This window comes from Homarus americanus, unplaced genomic scaffold (assembly GCF_018991925.1).
Source record: "Homarus americanus isolate GMGI-L3 unplaced genomic scaffold, GMGI_Hamer_2.0 scaffold22250, whole genome shotgun sequence".
NCBI classification, from domain to species: Eukaryota; Metazoa; Arthropoda; class Malacostraca; order Decapoda; family Nephropidae; genus Homarus; species Homarus americanus.
In genome coordinates, this window is record NW_024741189.1 from 812,194 (window position 1) to 833,607 (window position 21,414).

A 21,414-nucleotide genomic window follows, 5' to 3' on the forward strand; every position below is an offset into this window, starting at 1 on the left:
CAGTAGGGTTAAGACCGATATTAGAAAAGCAAGGAGGAATACTGAACTGAAGGTAGCAGAGGAGGAGAAGCCAAACCCCAAGGGATTCTTTCAAGTGCATCAAATTAAAACACGAGAAAAGATTAGACCAATACAGTCAGATACCGGCGAGCTAACTGATAACGATGGAAAAATTAGCAATAATCTAAATAAATATTTGTCAACAGTTTTCATCACCGAAAAAATAAAGGGAGATAGTAATGACTAGTAATGATGTTAGTGCAAATATACAAACTAAAACCTAATAAATCACCAGGTCCCGATGAGCTATTTGCCAGTGTATTAAAGGAATGTAAGGAAGAGCTTAGTATGCCCCTATCAAATTTGTTTAACATGTCATTAAAAACGGGTGTACTACTGTCATGGTCACATTGACTGCTGGTCTGTTTTAAACCTGTTGATTCTTATTATACTTCACGTCCGCAAAACATCCCTAGGAAGAAATGCGTTTTTCACCAAGGATCCCTCCGTAAGTCCCGCCTTGTGAACACAGTTGTCAATACGTTTATTCCACTTTCTACTGGCAAACTCAATCTTGAATTAGTTTATGTAAATCAACTTAAGCAATTCGCCAGACCCGTGTCAACTGAGGGTCATCCTTAAATGTGTAGCAGTTGATTTGTTTGTGATTTATGTCATTGCGTGAGTAGCCACTTCTGGCAACTCACAGGTATGAAAACCCAGGACGTGAAGGGAGAGCCTCCTGTGACGTTCTCCCATTTTGTCTCAGGTATGTAAGCATGTGTTCCCTGCCGATATAGTCTTTCAGTTTGATTTAGTAAATTTTGTGAGTATCAGTGTTCATGTTGTAACAGTGTAATTGTCATTTAGTCAGTGTAAGAATTACTACTAACGTAAATGTCGCCTGACGTTGCCAGAAGAAAGATTGTTGTGATTGAGTCATCACCATGCCCTCCCGCGACGTTCTCCCATTTTGTCTCAGATCCAGTGTGTGGGTTATTTGAACACCCCACCAACTACCCGGAGTCGGTGGATACCTAACAGTTACCTGTAGTGGCAGATGTCGCTGATTCGACATGATTAAAACTGCCAGTCTGCCTCGTGGGGCTGGACCCTAGACTGTCACCACGTGTCCGACTACAATCGACTAACAGAGGTCGTCAGTTGTGAGACACCAGTGTCCTACCCTGGGACACGCAGTACAGTTATATGGTCCACAGTGTTTGTTGTATATGTTTGGGGATAATTCTGGAATATAATTATCCCATGTTGGGTAGTGAACCCATGTATAATTTGTTGGCATCTGTAATAACGTGTTGTGTGTTGTGAGTGCATCTGATATGTACTAACAACAGTCTAGTGAAGGTATCAGATGTGAGTTTGTCTTGTAATGTAACACCAGTAAGGTTGTGAGAAGTAATAGTACAGTATCTGAGTGAATTGCAGTTGAGTAAAGCCAAGGGGTCTGAACATTGGAGTTGTATGCTAATGATATCTTTTTCCCTACTTTGATTTCATGTTAATAAACCTTTTCTTAGAGTATATTAGGGGTATTCATTTCACCTCAGCATCCACCTTTATTTCTGTCCAAGTGACCTTGATACCAGAATTACAATACCCATGTGCCTTCCCTCGCCATGCTACCAAAAGAACTAAGGTTATGTAGTAACCATGAACTGAAATATGCAGACAGAACAATTGAAGGAATTAAGACAGAGAGAAGTAAGAACATATGAGTGGCCAATGGTGGTATGTTGCCCCTCTCTTACACTACCAGAAAACTGGAGGATAGCGATTGTAATACCGATTTTCAAGAAGGACAATAGATCACTATCCTCTAACTACCGTCCAATTATTTTAACATCAATTGTCGGCAAATAACTGGAAGCAATAATTTCAAACTCTATTCGAAATCACCTGGAGAACCACAAGTTGATCAATGAATCCCCACATGGCTTCACAAGCGAGCGATCATGTCTGACTATTATATTAAAAAAATTTCAGTTGTTTTCGAATCAGTGGACGAGGGGCACTATGATGTCGTATATCTTGACTTTAGTAAAGTCTTCGACAGAGTCCCACACGAAAGACTAATACGAAAAGTGGAGGCTCATGGCATTGGAGGAGATGTTCTAAAATGGATTTTTGTGTGGTTACAGGACAAGAAACAGCGAGTGAGCATTAACGGCACTAAATCCTATTGGAGTAACGTCACTAGTGAAGTACCCCAAGACTCAGTACTTGGACCATTATTATTTATTATATACATAAACGACATAGATATTGGCATAGACAGCAACATAACTAAATTTGCTGATGACACTAAAATGGAGCATATAACTAAATCTAACGAGGACTCCGCAAAACTGCAGGAAAAAAATTCGAATGTTCTGAAAAATGGTAGATGAAATTCAATGTGGACAAATGTAAAGTAATTAGTCTAGGAGATGTAAACGGAGAAACCAGATATCAGATGAACAACGATGGTATAGAGAAATCCGAATGTGAGAAAGATTTAGGAGTAATGATAAGTAGGAATCTTAAGCCAAGTAAACAATGTGTATTTGCTCGAAACAAGGCTAATAAAGTACTTGTCTTCATACAAAGGAGTGTTAGTTACAAGACTAGAGAGGTTATCCTAAAACTATATCTTGCACTTGTGAGACCTCACTTGGATTACGCACTTCAATTCTGGTCATCGTATTACAGCATGGATCCCTTCGAAAGAATTCAGAGGAGAATGACAAGACTAATCCCGGGCATTAGGAACCTTAAGTACAGAAAAAGGTTAAAGCATCTTAATCTGCACGCCCTCGAGAGACGTAGAGTGAGGGGCGATATGATAGAGGTGTATAAATGGAAGTCAGGGCTAAGCAAATGTGATATAACAAAGTACTCAAACTATGCAACCAGTAGCGAACTCGTACAATGGCTTTAAATTAGACTAATTTAGATTTAGGAAATAGAGTAGTGGTTGAATGGATCAAGTTAGCAAACATCATCATTAACTGGAATACACTTTATAGCTTCAAACATAGGTTGGATGGATATATGAACGATAGGGGTGGGTGAAAATGGGAATGCCCAGTATGGGCCAATAGGCCCTCTGCAGTTTTCTCCATTCTTATGTTCTTCTGTTCTTATGCACCGAGAGCCTAGCCAACCGACTACGAATATTGGGGAAGTCTGTTTCAATCTCCATAGGTAAGATTGTGAAGGAGAGGACTAGCTTGAAGTCTAAAGGGATAGATCTGAAGGTGACTAGTACGGAATGAGCAGAAATCGTTTCATCAACATTCCCAGATTCCTGGTTATTAAAGACCTGCCTTCTTCACTGGAAGCATCGGTTGCGGACACCAGAGTTGTTGCCAAGTGGAGGCACCTCCAAGGAACCACACTGTTCCACGCACAGGAAAGGGTGGATCTCCTGATAGGGCTAGATGTACCACAAGCCCTAACACCATTAGAAGTAAGGGCCTGGGGGAACGGAGAGCAGTTGGCGGTGCACGCTCTTCTAGGATGTACCATAAATGGGCCGATTGGACCAGCAATAAGTGACCACCTAGCAATCAACCACCTCATCTCAGAAAAGCAGCTGAGCCCGGAGACACGTTTAGAGAAACAGGTCAGACACTTCTGGGAATGTGACTCAGCCTACTGCAATGAAAACCCCATCTCTGTTGAAGACAAAAGCGTCCTGGTGCTGTGGTCAACTTCAGTGACGAGGGTGAATGGGCTCTATCAACTTCCCATACCGTTCCGTCATGAAGAGAGGGGACTCCCGAATAACAGGAAACTAGCTGAACAACGGTTAGTGAGATTGAAGAAACGTCTCCTGAAAGACCCAGACCTTCGTCAAAGATATCGAGTCAACTCAACTCCCAGCCTCGGCTGTGGTGGGACCTCTCTCCAGATCCTTCACTGCTAAATCCAGCCAGCCTTTGTCTCTAACCGTTGGCGACCGGAACGCAAACGACCACCTCACTAACCACCACTTAAACACTTGAGAAGCTCGTTCCAGACAACGCCCTTTCTGTGCCTCCCCACTGATCAGTGGTGTCTCTTGGTCAGAGGCGGCCCTGATTGGGTGCTCTGTAACTGCTTCCTGCAGCGGACTTGGGCCACAATCCCACTGGTGCATTGCCAGTATTTGTTCTTCCAATATTAAGTACGCTGCACTTGCTGTGTTGAATTTCATTTGCCATTTTCTGACCACTCCTGCAGTATGTTTAATCCTCCTGTAGTGCATTTGCATACTGCCCTGAATTAAACGGCCGCCCTATTTTGGTGTCCTCCGCAAACTTGATTATGTCACTGCTGATCCCAGTATCTAGCTCGTTTATGTAGATTATGAACAAGAGTGGGCCCAGTACTGACCTCTGGGGAACCCCACTGGTTACACAGCCCCACTCAGATTTCACACCATCTACGCTGGCCTTCTGTGTTCTATCAGTGAGCCATGAGTTTATTCAATTTAAAACTTTCCCCTCGATACCATGAGCCTTAAGAAGCTTCTGATGCGGTACTCTGTCAAACGCTTTGCTAGAGTTTTTTGGTCATCCACCTTGGCTCATTCTTATTTGACCTAATTTTTCTGTATGGTGTATTTTGCTCCTGTGTTTTATGTAGTATACTAGTGAATATATTATAGTCATGATCAATCGTTGTGTCGCTGGTGACCTCACCCGTTCCTACTGGGGACTGACCTGACTGTTCCCAGGCAACCTCACCTAGGTATCTTCTAAGCCCCTCATAATCAGCCGATCGAAAGTCTGGGACTCTGACGATACTGTCATTGTTTTTCGTTTCCCAATTTAGGGTCAACCTGATTTCTCTGTGATCACTGTTCCCTAGTTCTTCCCCTATTGTGATATATCTGATAATATTTTCTTTATTTGTTAGTACAAGATCTTATATATTATCACCTATAGTAGTTTCTGTAATTAGTTGTTTAAAAAAAAAATTCCTGTACTGCATCTAGGAAGTCTTCACATTCATAGTCACCTATAATGTTGTCCCAGTCAATATTTCCGAATTTGAAATTCCCCATAATGCACATTTCCTGCCATATGGGCTGAGCTGCTTCTTTCCCAAGACTTGGGGGCCTGTAAATCACTCACATAATTAGTTTTTCTCTTCCTTCCGCAATTTCTACCCATACAGACTCAGTTCCTATTTCATCCTTTATTGAATTATTAATACAACATTTTAATATATCCTTGACGAAGAATGTGACACTTACCCCCTTCCTAACTTCTCTGTCTTTGTGAAAGGGCTTGTACCCTTCTATGTGGTACTCTCATAAAAAATTCTTCCTCGCCAGATTCATAAGAACATAAGAACATAAGAATGAACAAGAACATAGGAATGTAGGAAACTGCAGCGGGCCTATTTGCCCATACTTGCCAGTCCCATTTACACCCAACCCCTATTGCTCATATATCCATCCAACTTATGTTTGAAGCTATCCATCGATATTCGAATCAATAATGATGTTTAGTAACTTGTTCCATCTATCCACTACTCTATTTCCAAACCAATGTGTACCTATTTTGCGCCTAAATCTAAATTTATCTAATTTAAACCCAATGTTACGAGTTTGCTCCTGGTTGGATAGTTTGAGTACCTTTGTTATGTCCACTTTGCTTAGCCCTAACTTCCATCTATTATATCGCCCCTCACTCTATGTCTCTCGAGGGAGTGCAAATTAAGATGCTTTAATCAGTCTCTGTACTCGAGGTTCCTCATACCCGGGATTAGTCTTGTCATTCTCCTCTGAATTTTTTCTAAGGGATCCATTCTGTAATACGGTGACCAGAATTGTTCTGCGTAATCTAAGTGAGGTCTCACAAGCGCAAGATATAGTTTCAGGGTGACCTCTCTAGTTTTGTAACTAACACTCCTTTGTATGAACACAAGTACTTTATTAGCCTTGTTTCGAGCAACTACAATTGTTTACTTGGCTTAAGATTCCTACTTATCATTACTCCTAAATCTTTCTCATATTTGGATTTCTCTATAACATCGTTGTTCATCTGATATCTGGTTTTTCTGTTTACATCTCCTAGACTAAGTACTTCACATTTGTCCACATTGACTTTCATCTGCCATTTTTCAGACCATTCGAAAATTTTTTTTAGATCTTCCTGTAGTTTTGCGGAGTCCTCGTCAGATTTAATTACACGCCCTATTTTAATGTCATCAGCAAATTTACTTATGTTTCTGTCTACGCAGATATCTGTTTTCTGTACTGTAACCACACGCTAATCCATTTTAGAATATCTCCTCCAATGCCATGAGCCTCCACTTTTCTTATTAGTCTTTCGTGTGGGACTCTGTCGAAGGCTTTGCTAAAGTCAAAATATACCACATCATAGTCGTGCACCTCGTCCACTAATTCGAAACAGCTGAAAAGAATGTTAATAGATTAGTTAAACATGAACGCGCGCTTGTGAAGCCACGTTGGGAATCATTGATCAACTTGTGCTTCTCCAGGAGATTTCGAATAGAGTTTGAAATTATTGCTTCCAGTAATTTTCCTGCAATTGATGTTAAGCTGATTGGACGGTAGTTAAGAGGATGGTGATATATCTCCCCTCTTGAAAATCGGTATTACATTCGCTTTCCTCCAGGATTCTGGTACTACACCCATTTTTAAGGACAGGTTAAACAAATTTGCTAAGGGCATACTTGGCTCTTCCTTACCTTCCTTTAATACTCTGGCAAATATTTCATCGGGACCTGGTGACTTATTAGGCGTTATCTTGTCTATTTGCTTACTAACGAAGTTACCAGACACTACTATCTCCCTTAATCTATTTGATTCACAATCTCTGTATATTGTCGATGCCTCTGGTATCATGTTCAAATTTTCTGTGGTGAAAACTGTTGAAAAATATTTATTCAGATTATTGCTCATTTCTCCGTCGTTATCAGTTAGCTCGCCAGTATCGGACTGTATTGGTCATATCTTTTCTCGTGTTTTAGTTTGATACATTTGAAAGAATCCCTTGGGGTTTGACTTCGCCTCCCTTGCTACCTTCAGTTCATTATTCCTCTTTGCTTTTCTTATCTCGGTCTTAACCCTACTGGCCAGTATCTTCTAATAATCTCGAAGGTAAAGTTCACCTCGATTTATTTTTCTACCTATAGCCTTCCTTTGTCTAATAATTTTCTTTAAATAATTGTTTATCCATTTAGGGTCATTGTTGTCTGATCTGAGTTTTCTGTATAGTATGTTCGGCCTTTGTGCATTAAGTAACTCATTATTTAAATTGTTGTGAAACTCGTCAACCTCAGATCTCGTGATCAAGTCCTCCTCAACAATAATATTTTGTTAGGATATCGTTGTCAGGTCTCCAGGTAAAATGAGCTCGCCTTAGATGGATAAAGGCTAGAGACAGGGGGGAAAGAGGTTCAGTGGAAGTTTAGAGAGAGGATGGAAGGGAATTTTAGTGGGAGGGGACAGATGCCGTGGTTTAACACAGCTTGCATGGTGTGGGGTTGTAGGTTTGAGGCAGCAGAAACTTGCCTGGACGCGGTGGGGAGGGGGCAGGACCATGAGTCAGGTAGACGTCATGTGCGTGTCAGGTTGGGCAATGGTTTCTCGGCTCTGGTCGGCTTCATTGGGTGTGGTGTTTTCTTGGTGTTGCTGGCTTGTTTTGGGGACCTTGTTAGCTTGAAGTTGACGATCTTCTTTTCCTCCTCTTTTTGCTCTCTTGGACCGTCCATTCGCTAGTGTCTAGGTCCTGTTCTTCTTCGTGCCCTGGTTGCTCGTAGATGTGAAGGAAGTCAGAGGAGGTGATCGTGATGAGGTGTCCTGCCGCTGGGGTCTCGCGGTCTTCTTGTCTCTTGGTAGCGTGTGTCTTTTCTTGGGTCTTCTTTTCTTGGTTTTTCTTTTCTTCTTGTTTCTTGGTTTCTTGTTTTTTTCTGCAAGGAGGGCCTCCTTGTAACTCAGTTTCTTGTCGAGACGAACCTTGGCTAACCTGCATTCCTCCTTCCATTTGGGGCTGGTCCGGTCGGCAGAGGAGTGTGGGCCGCAGCAGGCAGCGCACTTTTTCTTGGCGTTAGGACAGGAGGTGTAGCGGTGCCCGGAGGTACCACACAGGGATCATAAATCTTCCTGCGCCTTGCACTTGTTGGCTGTGTGTCCGTAGTTCTGGCATTTGAAGCAACGTTTGGGTCGGCAGTAGGGCGTGACTTGGACGCCCTGTGTGGGTACATTGTGTGAGGTTACCTCACATGAGGTCTTGTAATCCATCCCCAAATGTGATACCATTTCTCTCAGCTGCATTTTCAACTTATCAATGTTTGCCCTTCTGAAATCTGGGACTTTAATGGAATTTTCCTTGCGTCTGCCATTAAATTCTAATTTAAATCTTATTTCTTTATGATCGCTGTTGGCAAGTTTGTTCCCTACCTCTCTGTTTCACAGTACTAAATCGAGTATAATATTAACCCAGGTGGGTTCGGTTATATGTTGACTTAGGAAACAGTCCTGAACTGTTTCAAGAAAATCCTCTGATTCTGAGTTACCTGTAAGGTCGATCCAATCTATTTGGCTAAAGTTAAAGTTGCCTACTATGAATCGGCTGCTTGTGCAATTAACCAGGCCGTTCACATTTATTTATTATTTGGGTTTAAGTAACGTAACCCAAACGGTAGTTCCTTGTTTTATTATAATAGGGTTGTATATATAATTCCTGAGTGTAGATCGACCGTAAGTTCCACTGTATAGGAGTGAATGAGAAAGGGACGGCGTTTATGCATTAGAAACGTTAGGTCACGTCCTTACGATATAAGTTGGTGTGAGCGACTCATGAGTAGTGACCCATCGAGGGAGAACGGTATGGGTACGTCGTTCCCCCTCGAGGGAAGATAGAGCCATCCACTGCTGCTCTCAAATAACGTCTTCCTCTAGTCAAGGATATCAAATTACTGCTCGCTTCAGGTGGCCAGAGAGCCGGCTACTTATGCCTTTACTCAGCATAGTATGACGCAGCTTTCCGTGGGCACACCTTATCACGTGCATTGAACATGTCACCTCATAGACAGTGGAAAGTTACAGGGTGGTGAATCTGAATATAATATCAGATGTATTGACCCATTTATATAATATGTTCTGTTGATGAGAGGGGCCCATTACAACTATACAGACTTTGCTATGTCTGGAAGCCCTGTGCATTTCATCCCAAATAAGTCGTTCATTAACTCTATCAAGATTAGGAGGTCTATATAGTACTCCTGCGATTAATTTTTCTCTACCATCGATTAATTCTATCCAAATTGTTTCTGTATTCAGTTCAGTTTTTATTTCCTTATTTATTTCACACTTCAGATTATCCCTGACATAGATTGCTACTCTGCCTCCTTTCCTAATCTGCCTATCGGTTTGGAATAATTTGTAACCTGCAATTTGGTATTCGGCAGGTAACTCTCGTGAGTCTAAGTTTATCCATGTTTTGGTGAATGCTATTATACCGATTTTTCCGGTACATACCAACGCCCTGATTTCATCCATTTTGTTTCTCATACTCCTACTGTTTGCGTAGTAGACATTTAAGTTAGTCGTGTTCTGAGTCCTCTCTTTGACGCATTTTGGTTTTAACTCCCTGACTAATTTAGTTTCGTCATCATTCCTAGCACTATTTCCCTGTAACCTTTCACTCTGTTTACCCGCTCCCACTGCAATCTCCTCCACCTCCGTGTCCATTTGTTTCCCAAGCAGTTTAAACACTTCGACATCTTTTGAACTGCCCTTTCGAGAGAGCCAGCCAGGGTTGCCACCCGGTGATTGCTATAACGTCTACATTCTCTGTATATACAACTGCTCTCAGCAAGTCTATTTTATTTCTAGCGCTCCTACTGTTTGCGTAGTATACATATAAGCCTACCCTTCCGTGGTCCTGTTTTACCCCCTGTCCTGAGTAACCAATTTTTCTCCCCCAGGACCTGCTTGTTTTTTGACTCCCACTTACCCTGACTTCTCTCTACTGGCGAAAGCCCCCCTTTGGAGCGACAATTTCACGCTCCAGGAATGCAGACAACGTTTACAAGAGGGAGGTAAGGAGGAAAGCAAGGGAGGAACACATGGGGGAAGTAAGGGAGGAAGGCAAAAGAGGGAGGGAAGGGAAGGAGGTAGGAGAGAAAGGCAATGGAACAGACAAAGGAGGGAAGCAAGGGAAGCGGGCAACGGAGTAAAGAAATGAAGGAAGGGAGGAACATTGAGAAACACAACAGGGCAGACATTCACCCAGACCTTGGCTTGGTGTCGACACGTCCCCCCACGCTCCCCCGTAGAGGCAGGCTGGTGAGGGAGAGAGTCTGTTATATCACGGCCCTGGGAGTCATGTGTGTACTGGGCCACGTTCAAGCATAACAGTTGCAGCATTGACTCGATCACTTCCCACACCGTGCATCCCTCACACCAACTCGTATGATGTATACCTGCACTGTTTACCGTCTATGTAATGTACACACGCTGAATCAATATGAACTTGTATGGCGATTTTATTGACTAAATATCTATATGTTTTCTCTTTCGTGTGTGTATGGGGGGAGGGGGGTTGGACTGAATTCATAATCTATTCCCGACTCATTTTCCTACTTTCCTTTTCTTCTTGACCTGGACTCAATTCATGAGCTATTTGGGGAAATTTAGTGGGTAAAGGGGAAATGATCACAAGGCCTAAATTTTCAAAAACAAACGAAACAGATATTGGAACACTAACGACTTTGAGGATACATAACATAACATAGCATAACATAACGTCATTAATATACTTCTGTAGCATACTAATGTGTAAAGCTTGTCCGACTCAGGTGTCATATGTGATCGACTAGCAGGTGTTGCTGTATGTGAAACTTAATGAGTCGAAAGTTATGACTCCTATTGGTGGAGCTCCGGTACCACACCTGTGATACCTGTGGCGACAGGTGGGAGATGTAGAGATGGGGTAGGGGGGAAAGGTGGGGAGGTGAGGTAGGGAGAGAGGTATGAGAAGGGGTAGGGGTATTAGCGTGGTGGAGAAGGAGATAATTAAGGGTGGAACTGGGAGATATATTTTTAGAGGAAGTTGGTAATGGAGATGTAATGGGGAGAGAATTTCCAAGGGGTGGGGTTAGAAGGAGGTGATTATAAAGGAAGGGTGGGTGAAGAGAGTATTAAGGGGGATGGAGATATTTATGGGAGGAGGAAGAGAATTAAGGGGGAGGAGGTATGGGAATGAAGAGGAATGAGAGAGAAATAAGGGGAGAGAAGGAAGGAGAATAAAGGGTGAACGAGAAAAATGTGAGAGAAGTATGAAAAGAAAAAAAAGATTTATCGGGGAAATAGATGTGATGATAGAAAAAAAGAGAGTGAGAGAGAAGTGAGTTGGTGAAAAGAAAGACAGAATAAAGGAGATGTAAGAAAGAAAACGACAGGGTAAAAGAGAGAGAAAGAGAGACAGAGAGAGAGAGACGCTAATGATCCATATAGAGGTACAGACTGTACAGGTGCCATACAGAATAAATTTTGTAAGTCAGTGATATTTGTACCCAGTCTGTATATAGGCATCCTTAAAGGAGAGTACCCACCTTCAAATAAAAGCATCCTCGCAGGTAGGGTCCTTCTTGGAGGAAAAAAACAAAACAAGGAAAAATGTACAGATATATGAAGAATAGGACATCGTCTTTATCGGTCCTGAAAACGAGGAAAATTGATTGCACCACAAGATCAGGCGAAGCACTATCTCAAGCAGAACCAACAGCTAGTCCTGTAGTCCGAACAAGGAGACCGACCGAAATGAGATCATCTAAAAACATCTTTCGACACACACACACACGCGCGCGCGCGCGCGCGCGCGCGCGAGCTCGCGAGCTCCAAAAACAGTATCGTGTCAACTTTTGAACCCATAAACTTGATCCCCATTGCTTTCACAACTCACTGAACACCAGTTTTGAATGCAGAGTTATTTTTTGTAAACTTTCGTGACGGCATTCAAGTGGTTCTTTTCTTCCTCGCATGTAAACTGAAATTGAATAGGTAGAGAGGGAGGAAGAAGGAGTAAGGGTAAGGAAAGGGGAGATGGAGAGAGGAGAAAAGAAAAGTGGGAGAGGAGAAGAGGAAGGGAGGGGCGGAGGAAACTGAGAAAAGGGAGAGGGGAAGAGGGGAAAGGGAGGGTTCAGAGTGGTTGAAAGGAAAGTGAAAGGTAAGGTTTGGGTTAGGAGGGAGTTGTGTGACTGAAGGGGGAAAGACAGCAGAGAGGAAGAGAAAGTTGGCTGAAAGTAGAAAGCGTGGGAGCTGAAGGTGAGAGCGGAGAGAGAAAGAGGGGGTTAGCCTCACCTCTCTTCCATCTTCTTCTCTTCCACACACACACACACACACACCATCTGTGAGGGAACTACTACACCACGTGAGGTCCCTCCTAACACCATCTGGGAGGGAGTTACTACACTACGTGTTTGCTGTTCAATGTATATTTTCAGCCTTCGGGCTGCAGAACTTTTTCACTAAACCGTTAATTATTATATTTTTTTTTATTATTAAGACCCGCCCCTTACCGAAATAATCCAAAAATACAACGAGGTCACCCACACGATTATTAGTCTAAAACTAGGGCGTAACTAAAAGGTAATGTGAATTATTGACTCGGGGTTTTACAAACAGACAAAGCCGCAGACCTGTGATTATCTAACCTAAAATACGTAATTACGAGAACCATAAGAGCCGTTCATCCTTGACCACATTCCCCCCACGGTACACTTCTCCATTACACAACAAATCAGGTTATTTGATTATCCACTGACCTAGTCTAAATTCCTGTTGATCTGAAATAAATTTATGCTAGAAATTTTACCCTGTTAACCTAAGCTATATTCTGATGACCTGATTTATAATCTTGTTGGTCCAAGTTATATTCTTGCTTGACCTAATGTAACTCTAGTGATCTAAAGTAATGTAATGTACCTCTCAATGACCTAAGGTACCTGCCAGTGATCTAAGGTACCTGCAAGTGACCTAAGGTACCTGTCAGTGACCTAAGGTACCTGTCAGTAACCTAAGGTACCTGTCAGTGACCTAAGGTACTACCTGCCCACACACACACATGCACACAATAGAACCCATGGTGTGACCTCCTGAATATCAGCTAAAACGTGAGAGATCTGTCAGCATTGCCAAAGTTTTTCATGCCAAGGTCGAGGTTTCATCACCACTGTTACCAAATCTGTGCAGACCTTTTAAACCGTATAAGAGAGATTGCATGAATGTTCCTAAACTAAATCTGAATTTGATAGTCTGGTGTATGTGTGTGTGTGTGTAATAAAAAAAAAAAAAAAAATAATAATAATAATAATAATAATAATAATATTAATAATAATAATAATAATAATATTAAACGGTTTATTAATAGAGTTGCAGCCGGTGGCTGAAAATATACAAACACATGTGATTTAGACATAATGATATACGTGTGTGTGTGTGTGTGTGTGTGTGTGTGTATGTGACGAATGTGGGACCTGCATATAATTATGAACCTGTGTACATATGTGTGTAAATTTGACTATCAATTTCCCTGTGCATGCGTATCCTTATTTGCGCTTTGAACACTCAATATATGTATCTAAAATATATAGTACAGAATGTATATGTTTCCAGGAACGCACGTACAGCAGACACTCACTAACAGCATAACTAAGGAATACCGTCATCAGTGAGTCACGGCGGAATCGTGAGGCAGCCTGACTCCGTTCACCCACCACACCTGTTGTTCTTTCATTCACGAATCTAGGAGCGTTCAAACACAGCCATAGCAGTCACTAAACTACATGTTAACGTCACCATGAGTCACAGCACAGGTATGTTGCCCGGCCGTACCTCAGACTAGCCCGGCCATAACTCAGACATGGTTATGCTGCACTGAACTTATACTGTAGTCAGCCGCACACTACACTTCCCTGCTCTTCTGTGACGCGGGATATGTCCTTTACAGGACACTATCTATTGTACTGTACGTGAACAACGACATGTACATCATGACTTCTTGTTAGCTTACTATAAAACGATTTCACTTTTATATATGAATTGTTATTATTATCCATGCCGTTATACAATTTTGTTGTAGTGATGTTATAGAGTTATATGATACTTTTTAGAATATACAGCTCCATAACGTAGGTAAATCCTTGACTCTCCTATAACAGTGTAGATCCCCCTCCCACCCTCCTTCTAACCCTTCACATCCACGACTGGGTAAAGGTAGCCAAGCATTGTTTTTCCTCCAGCCCATCACGTTACACAAACCTCTCGTCACCTTCACCCTCTTCCTCCTCCTCTTTATTACAGGAGACCAAGACGTGTTTCTCTGGTGCTGGAGGGCGATATAGAATCCGTAGAAAGAATTCAGAGGCGACTAATCCCGGGCATTAGGAACCTTGAGTATAGAAAAAGGGGCCTTTAAAGTCAGAGAGAGGGGAAATGATAAATGGCAGTAAAAAAATATGCAAAGCATTGAACAACTACTTTTTATCAGTTTTCACAGAAGAAATTCGCAAGGAAATTCCAGAGGTGGAACTGATATTTCGGGGAAAGGAAGAACAGAAATTAAAGAATATCACTATCAGAAAAGAGGATGTTCTTAAGAGGATAAATAAACTAAAAAAGACAAAATCCCCAGGACCGGATGAAATTTTCCCTCGAGTCTTGAAAGAGTGTCGGGAACAGATTAACAAACTTGTGGAAACAGGCAAATGTAGTACCCATATTCAAAAAGGGAGATAGAGCATCAGCGTCAAATTACCGGCCGATCAGTTTGACGTCGGTAGTGGGGAAATTTCTTGAATCAATTATATAGCAGATAGCATCCGATCGCAACTAGAGAAAAACAAATCAATCTACTACTCTCAACATGGATTTACAAAGGGAAAATCTTGTCCAACAAATCTGCTGACGTTTCTTAGGAAAGTCTTCGAGGAAGTAGATAATGACGAAAATTACGATGTTATTTACTTAGACTTTAGCGAAGCATTTGACAGAGTACCGCATCAGAGGCTTCTGAGAAAAGTTAAGGTTAATGGTATCGAGGGGAAAGTTTTAATTTGGATAAAATCATGGCTTACCGATAGAACACAGAGGGTCAGCGTAGATGGTGTTAAATCTGAGTGGGGCCATGTAACCAGTGGGGCTCCCCAGGGGTCAGTACTAGATACTGGGATCAGCAGTGACATAAGCAAGTTTGCGGATGACACCAAAATAGGGCGGCAGATTAATTCAGGGCAGGATGCAAATGCACTACAGGAGGATCTACATAAACTGCAGGGGTGGTCTGAAAAATGGCAAATGAAATTCAACACCAGCAAGTGCAGCGTACTTAATATTGGAAGAACAAATACTGTCAATGTATACAGCCTTAACAACATCAACCTAGAGAAGTCGACTTGTGAAAGAGACCTAGGGGTACTTGTAAGCCCGGCCCTACGGCCTAGAAAACAGTGCGTTAATGTTCGAAATAAGGCAAACAGAGTATTGGGTTTTATATCTAGAAGTGTAAGTAATAAGAGTGCAGAGGTCTTATTGCAACTATATCTTGCGCTAGTCAGGCCGCACCTCGATTATGCGGTTCAGTTCTGGTGCCCTTATTATAGATTGGACATCAAATCACTAGAGTCGGTGCAGCGAAGAATGGCGAAAATGATTACGGGACTTAGAAACCTTCCATATCAGGATAGGTTAAAGAAACTAAACTTGCATTCCTTAGAAAGACGAGAGTGCAGGGAGATATGATAGAAGTATTCAAGTGGGTGAAAGGAATCAATAAAGGGGATATAGATAAAGTTCTTATAATATCCGAGCAGGATAGGACTCGGAGCAACGGATTTAAGTTGGATAAGTTTAGGTTTAGGAGGGCGATAGGAAGGAACTGGTTCACAAATTGGGTGGTGGACGAGTGGAACAAGCTTAGCAACTTTGTAGTAAGTGCTGGAACGCTGGAAAGTTTCAAAAGGAGGCTGGATAGATTCATGGATGATAGAGAGTGGTAGTAACTCTCGACAGAAGCTGCCATGCACAGGCCAACCGGCCTATTGCAGACTCCTTATTTTCTTATGTTCTTTTGTTCTAATTTGCACTCCTTCGAAAGACGAAGAGTGAAGGGCTATATGATCGAGGTGTATAAATGGAAGGCGTGGTTAAACAAATGTTATATAACAAAGACACTCAAACTATCCAACCAGGAGCTAATTCATAGCAATAGTTGTAAATTAGACAAATTTTGATTTAGGCGCGAGATAAATAAACATTGGTTTAGAAATACAGATTTGGATGAGTGGAACAAGTTACCAAACATAATCATTAACTCGAACACGCTGGATAGCTTCAAACATAGGTTAGACGGATATATGAGCGATAGGGGTTGGGTGTAAACGGGACTGCCCAGTATGGGCCAATAGGCCCGCTGCATTTTCCTCCATTCATATGGGTTTTTTTAACCATAATGAGATGCAAATAAATCATAGATGTCGCAGGAAGAAAAGGTATAATCGCTCTCGCTCTCTCTCTCCATTTATCATTACAGTCTGTTTTTCTTTTGGAAAACATAAAGCTTATAGTCATTCGTGGTATAATTACATTTTGAATCACATACCGAAGGCTCTCTGCGAATACTTTACGGCAGGTTAACAAGAGACGTTGATCTAGAACTCAAATTCCACTTTGAGGCACCAACTGAAGCCCTGCCCTGCCCCTTTTCTGACCGAGCTCACCCCACCTCACCACACCCATTTTTGTAGTATGAGCTTACGCCACAGCACAATGACTGTGGCCTTTATATTAACAGACGTCTCTGGTATAAACTGAGGGTTGTGTCATACTCTACTTCATTCGTGTCGTAAAAAAAAGTGTAGTAATAATGTATATAAGTGTAGCCTAGTTATCCATCGCTTGTATTGTTGGCAGAGTCACGTAGTTATGGTTTCTCGACTCACTGAATCCTAATAAGCTTAACCCTCTTGAACACGATGATTTAATCCCACGAATAATATCGTTTAATACAACGTACTCAGGGAGAGTTAAGATTACTCAGGTGGTTAATTCATCACAATCGATGTGATTATTCATCGTATTTAAAGGAATTTTCATTGTATTTAAGGACTTAGCTTATCAAACCGAAGGAATTTACTCGTCACATACAAGGATTAAGTCATCGTCCTCAAGGATTTAAGTCATCGCCCTGCAGAGAAAGGCCTGTGTTATACGTATACGGTGTTACATGCTCATAAATCACCTTAAACAACTCCCTGGTCAGTGGTACCTTCATCTCCTTGACACCTGGCAGACTCTCTCACCCTGGCCCGAGCCTGGAGCACCTTTGCCTGGTAACACACCTTCATGCTCTATGGGACAACTTTTTGCTGATCGTGGATGATGTGACGACATACCCCACCCTGACTTGCACCTGAGGCGACCCATGTAGTAATCCGAATGTTGTTGTGGCAAGACATGTACAGTACTGTGATTATAAGTGTTTTATTTTTGTTCCTGTCAAAGTAAAGTAACGAGATATAACGCCGTTGAAAGTCAAGGTATTGATACCAATGACACAGTAAGGTAGTTTGCGAGGATCTTGACCAACGCAAAAATATTAACATTTACCCGAACACTTGTTGACGTAAAGGTGAGGGATGGGAAACTCTTCTATCTCTCTCTCTCCTTAAGCCGCCGACGCCGCCTCCATCTCAACACAATAACCACCAACAACAACACACAACATCAATCACCACTAACTCACAACAACCACCGCCACCACAACAATCACCACCAACACATAACAACCGCTACCGACATACATACCAACCACAAACATAACTACCATAGCCACGTACACCAACATACTAACTAAGGAAGATCGTCGAACCTTACTAGCTCACTTAATCATTATTAATGTCAATACATTCTATACCTATATATTGAGATCCATTCAACTTGTTGTTAGTCAAGTCTGGTCAAACATAGTTACCAAGAGTGTGTGTGTGTGTGTGTGTGTGTGTGTGTGAAGTTCTCCTTTAAATGGTCCTAAGTCAATATCCTGTCACTTATATATTGATATTTTAAGTGAAAGAACTCGTGACTTAAATAATCTTAAAGAACACTTAGAATATCACAAGTCATAATAATTTACAGTGCTTAAACTTATATCCCGTTTATAGTAATGCGTTTTACTATCTGATACATAGCTATACAATATATGCACTTATAAATTAAGTAAGCTTAATATGTATCGTCATTTGTTTATAAAAATATAAAAGAGACTATTAATGATTTTTAGCAGGTGTGTGGAGGTAGTGAACCACACCTGGCACTCGGCCACCCAGGAGAACTAGGTCACAACCTCATTAGTGTGGTAACACTTCCTCTATATTTCTTGCTTGTAAATTCTAATATTAATGGCCAGGACAGTGGGGTACGAAGCCCTTAATTGTGTTTAATTTTTCTACACGTACGAGTCAATGACTGAATATCTACTGAAGACACAGGCAGGCAGCCGCGGGTTGAGAGGCGTGGATGCCTTACGCCTGATCAGGCAGGTAACGATTTCAAGGTCGTCGCAAATGTATCTATTCGTGATGACGTCGTTTCTGAATGCTTAACCCTGTGGGAACGTTGGTTTAAGCTCTCAACTTCTAGGTTTTAAGTAATTATCCTTAAAGGGTCAAGCTATCATCCGTGAGTGATTAATCAATTATCTGAAAGATTTTAAACTAATTATGCTGTTAAATTATAATCCTCAAACGATTATTAATATTAAGTCCAGTTATCCATTGATATTAATGACTTTTCCTGTCCTCGTGGGCTATGTCTCGACGCCAGGATGTGAACTATTGGTGTAGCAGCTGCGGTGGTAACGAGTTAAGCAAAGCCCCAGCTGTGTGGCTAGTGACGTGGCCATTTTCCGTATCGAGGGGTGACCATAATATTATGGTAAAGTCAAACATACTTTATGGACACTGTCAAGGACGTCTTTATGTCCTTCAAAAAAAATTAACACACAGCATGACACACCACTAAAATTATTTCCACGGGTGAAAATTTCGTCTTCCTCGCCCCTCATCCAACGTAAGTCACTAAATCAACTGTAGATCATTACCACCTCACCTTCAAACAGCTATTAACTTTATAAAGGTTCTTACTATATACATCAAATCATTAACTTACCTTATGCTGAGAGCCATGAAGTTCTCCTGTGTTGATTTTACGTACACACTTAACAGTTCTGGTAACGACACCGTCACGATACATCAACGTTCACTTTGAAATTAATAAGATTCGGTCACTGGTTAAACTGCAACAAATCGCCAGAAGGAAAGACGTATGTATGGTCAAGCACCTGGCAGGGGTCGACTGTACGCTCAGAGGCGGGGCGCGCGCGTCTGTAACCAGCACGTGTGAGCAGTTCAGCAACTCTCTCTCCCTCCCTCGTCCCGCACGGACCCACACACCAGATTCAGTAAAAGTGATGATTCCACATTTACTGGTAACGACTTCTATCTTATCATATTGTTACCAGCACAACCGTTGACACCCGCACGATAAACGAGTGAATTGCCGCCCCAATAAGAGTTACCAATAATACTGTTCTATATCAAGACTTCTAATAACCTATCTGTCTTAATGAATGTTGAAATGGAAGCTACATCGAGTTAATAACATACGAACATAAGAATGGAGGAAACTGCAGCGGGTAACTTATTCCATTCATCCACTACTCTATTTCCAAACCAATGTTTACCCATTTCCAGCCTAAATCTAAATCTGTCTGTTTTAAAACAATTGTTACGAGTTCGCTCCTGGTTGGATAGTTTGAGTACCTTTGTTATGTCCCGTTTGTTTAGTCCTGACTGCCCCTCACTCTACGTCTCTCGAGGGAGTACAAATTAAGATGCTTTCATCTGTCTCTGTACTCAAGGTTCCTATTGCCCGGGATTAGTCTTGTCATTCTCCTCTGAATTCTTTCTAGGGATTCTATATCCATTCTGTAATGCAGTGACCAGAATTGAACTGCCTTCCTTATATTTTTCTTAACATTCCTAGATAGTTCATTATACCTATATCTGATATGCTCCTTTCCTCCCTTTAATTTCTTATAAATTCCTTTCTTTATTCCTTTGTCATGTTTAAGTTTCTTGGTCATCCAGCTTGGCTCATTCTTATATGATGTAATTTTTCTGTATGGTATATTTTGTTCTTGTATTTTATGTAGTATACTAGTGAATATATTATAGTCATGATCAATTGTTGTGTCACCGGTGACCTCACCCGATCCTACCGAAGACTGACCTGACTGTTCCCAGGAGACCTCACCTAGGTACCTTCTTAACTCCTCATAATACGCCGATCGAAAGTCTGGGACTCTGACCAAATTGTCATTGTTTTTCGTTTCCCAATTTAAGGTGAACCTGATTTCTCTGTGATCACTGTTCCTTATTTCTTATCCTACTGTGATATCTTTGATAATATTGTCTTTATTTGTAAATAGAAGGTCCAATATATTGTCACCTCTAGTAGGTTCTGTAATTAGTTGTTTTAAATAATTGTCCTGTGCTGTGTGTAGGAAGTCTTCAGATTCGTAGTCACCTACAATGTTGTCCCAGTCAATATTTCTGAAGTTGAAGTCCCCCATAATGCATAGGTTGTTATATTTTGGTGCCCTACTCATTTCCTGCCATATGGGCTAAGCTGCTTCTTTCCCAAGACTTGGAGGCCTGTAAATCACTCCCATAATTAGTTTTCTCTTCCTTCTGCAATTTCTATCAATACAGACTCGGTTCCTATTTCACCCTTTATTGAATTATTTATACAACATATTATTGTATCCCTGACGAAGAGTGCGACCCCTCTCCCCTTCCTACCATACCTGTCCTTGAGAAAAGGTTGTACCCTTCTATGTGGTACTCTGATAAAAAGTTCTTGCTCGCCAGAACCATCCAAGTTTCGGTGATTGCTATGACGTCTACGTTATTGGTAAATACAACCGCTCTCAGCAAGTCTATTTCATTTCTAACGCTCCTACTGTTTGTATAGTATACATTTAAACCTACCCTTCCCTGGTCCTGAGTAACCAATTTTACTCCCCAGGACATGCTTGCTTTTTTTACTCCCACTTTCCCCGACCTCTCTCTACTGGCGAAACCTCCCTTTGGAGTAACAATTTCACTCTCCAGGGATGCAGACAACATCTTTACCCCCGCGCGAGACAAGTGTACTCCGTCATGACTGTACAGGTAGTCGTTGCCATATAATGGTTGCCAGTTATCAATGAACGCCCAACCATTGCTTGCACAATGTTTTTCCAGTCCGCAATTTATAGCAATTGCCCTGGACAGCCATTCACTACCAACTCCTCTTCTAGGCAAGACACCACATACTATCTGCATCCCTCC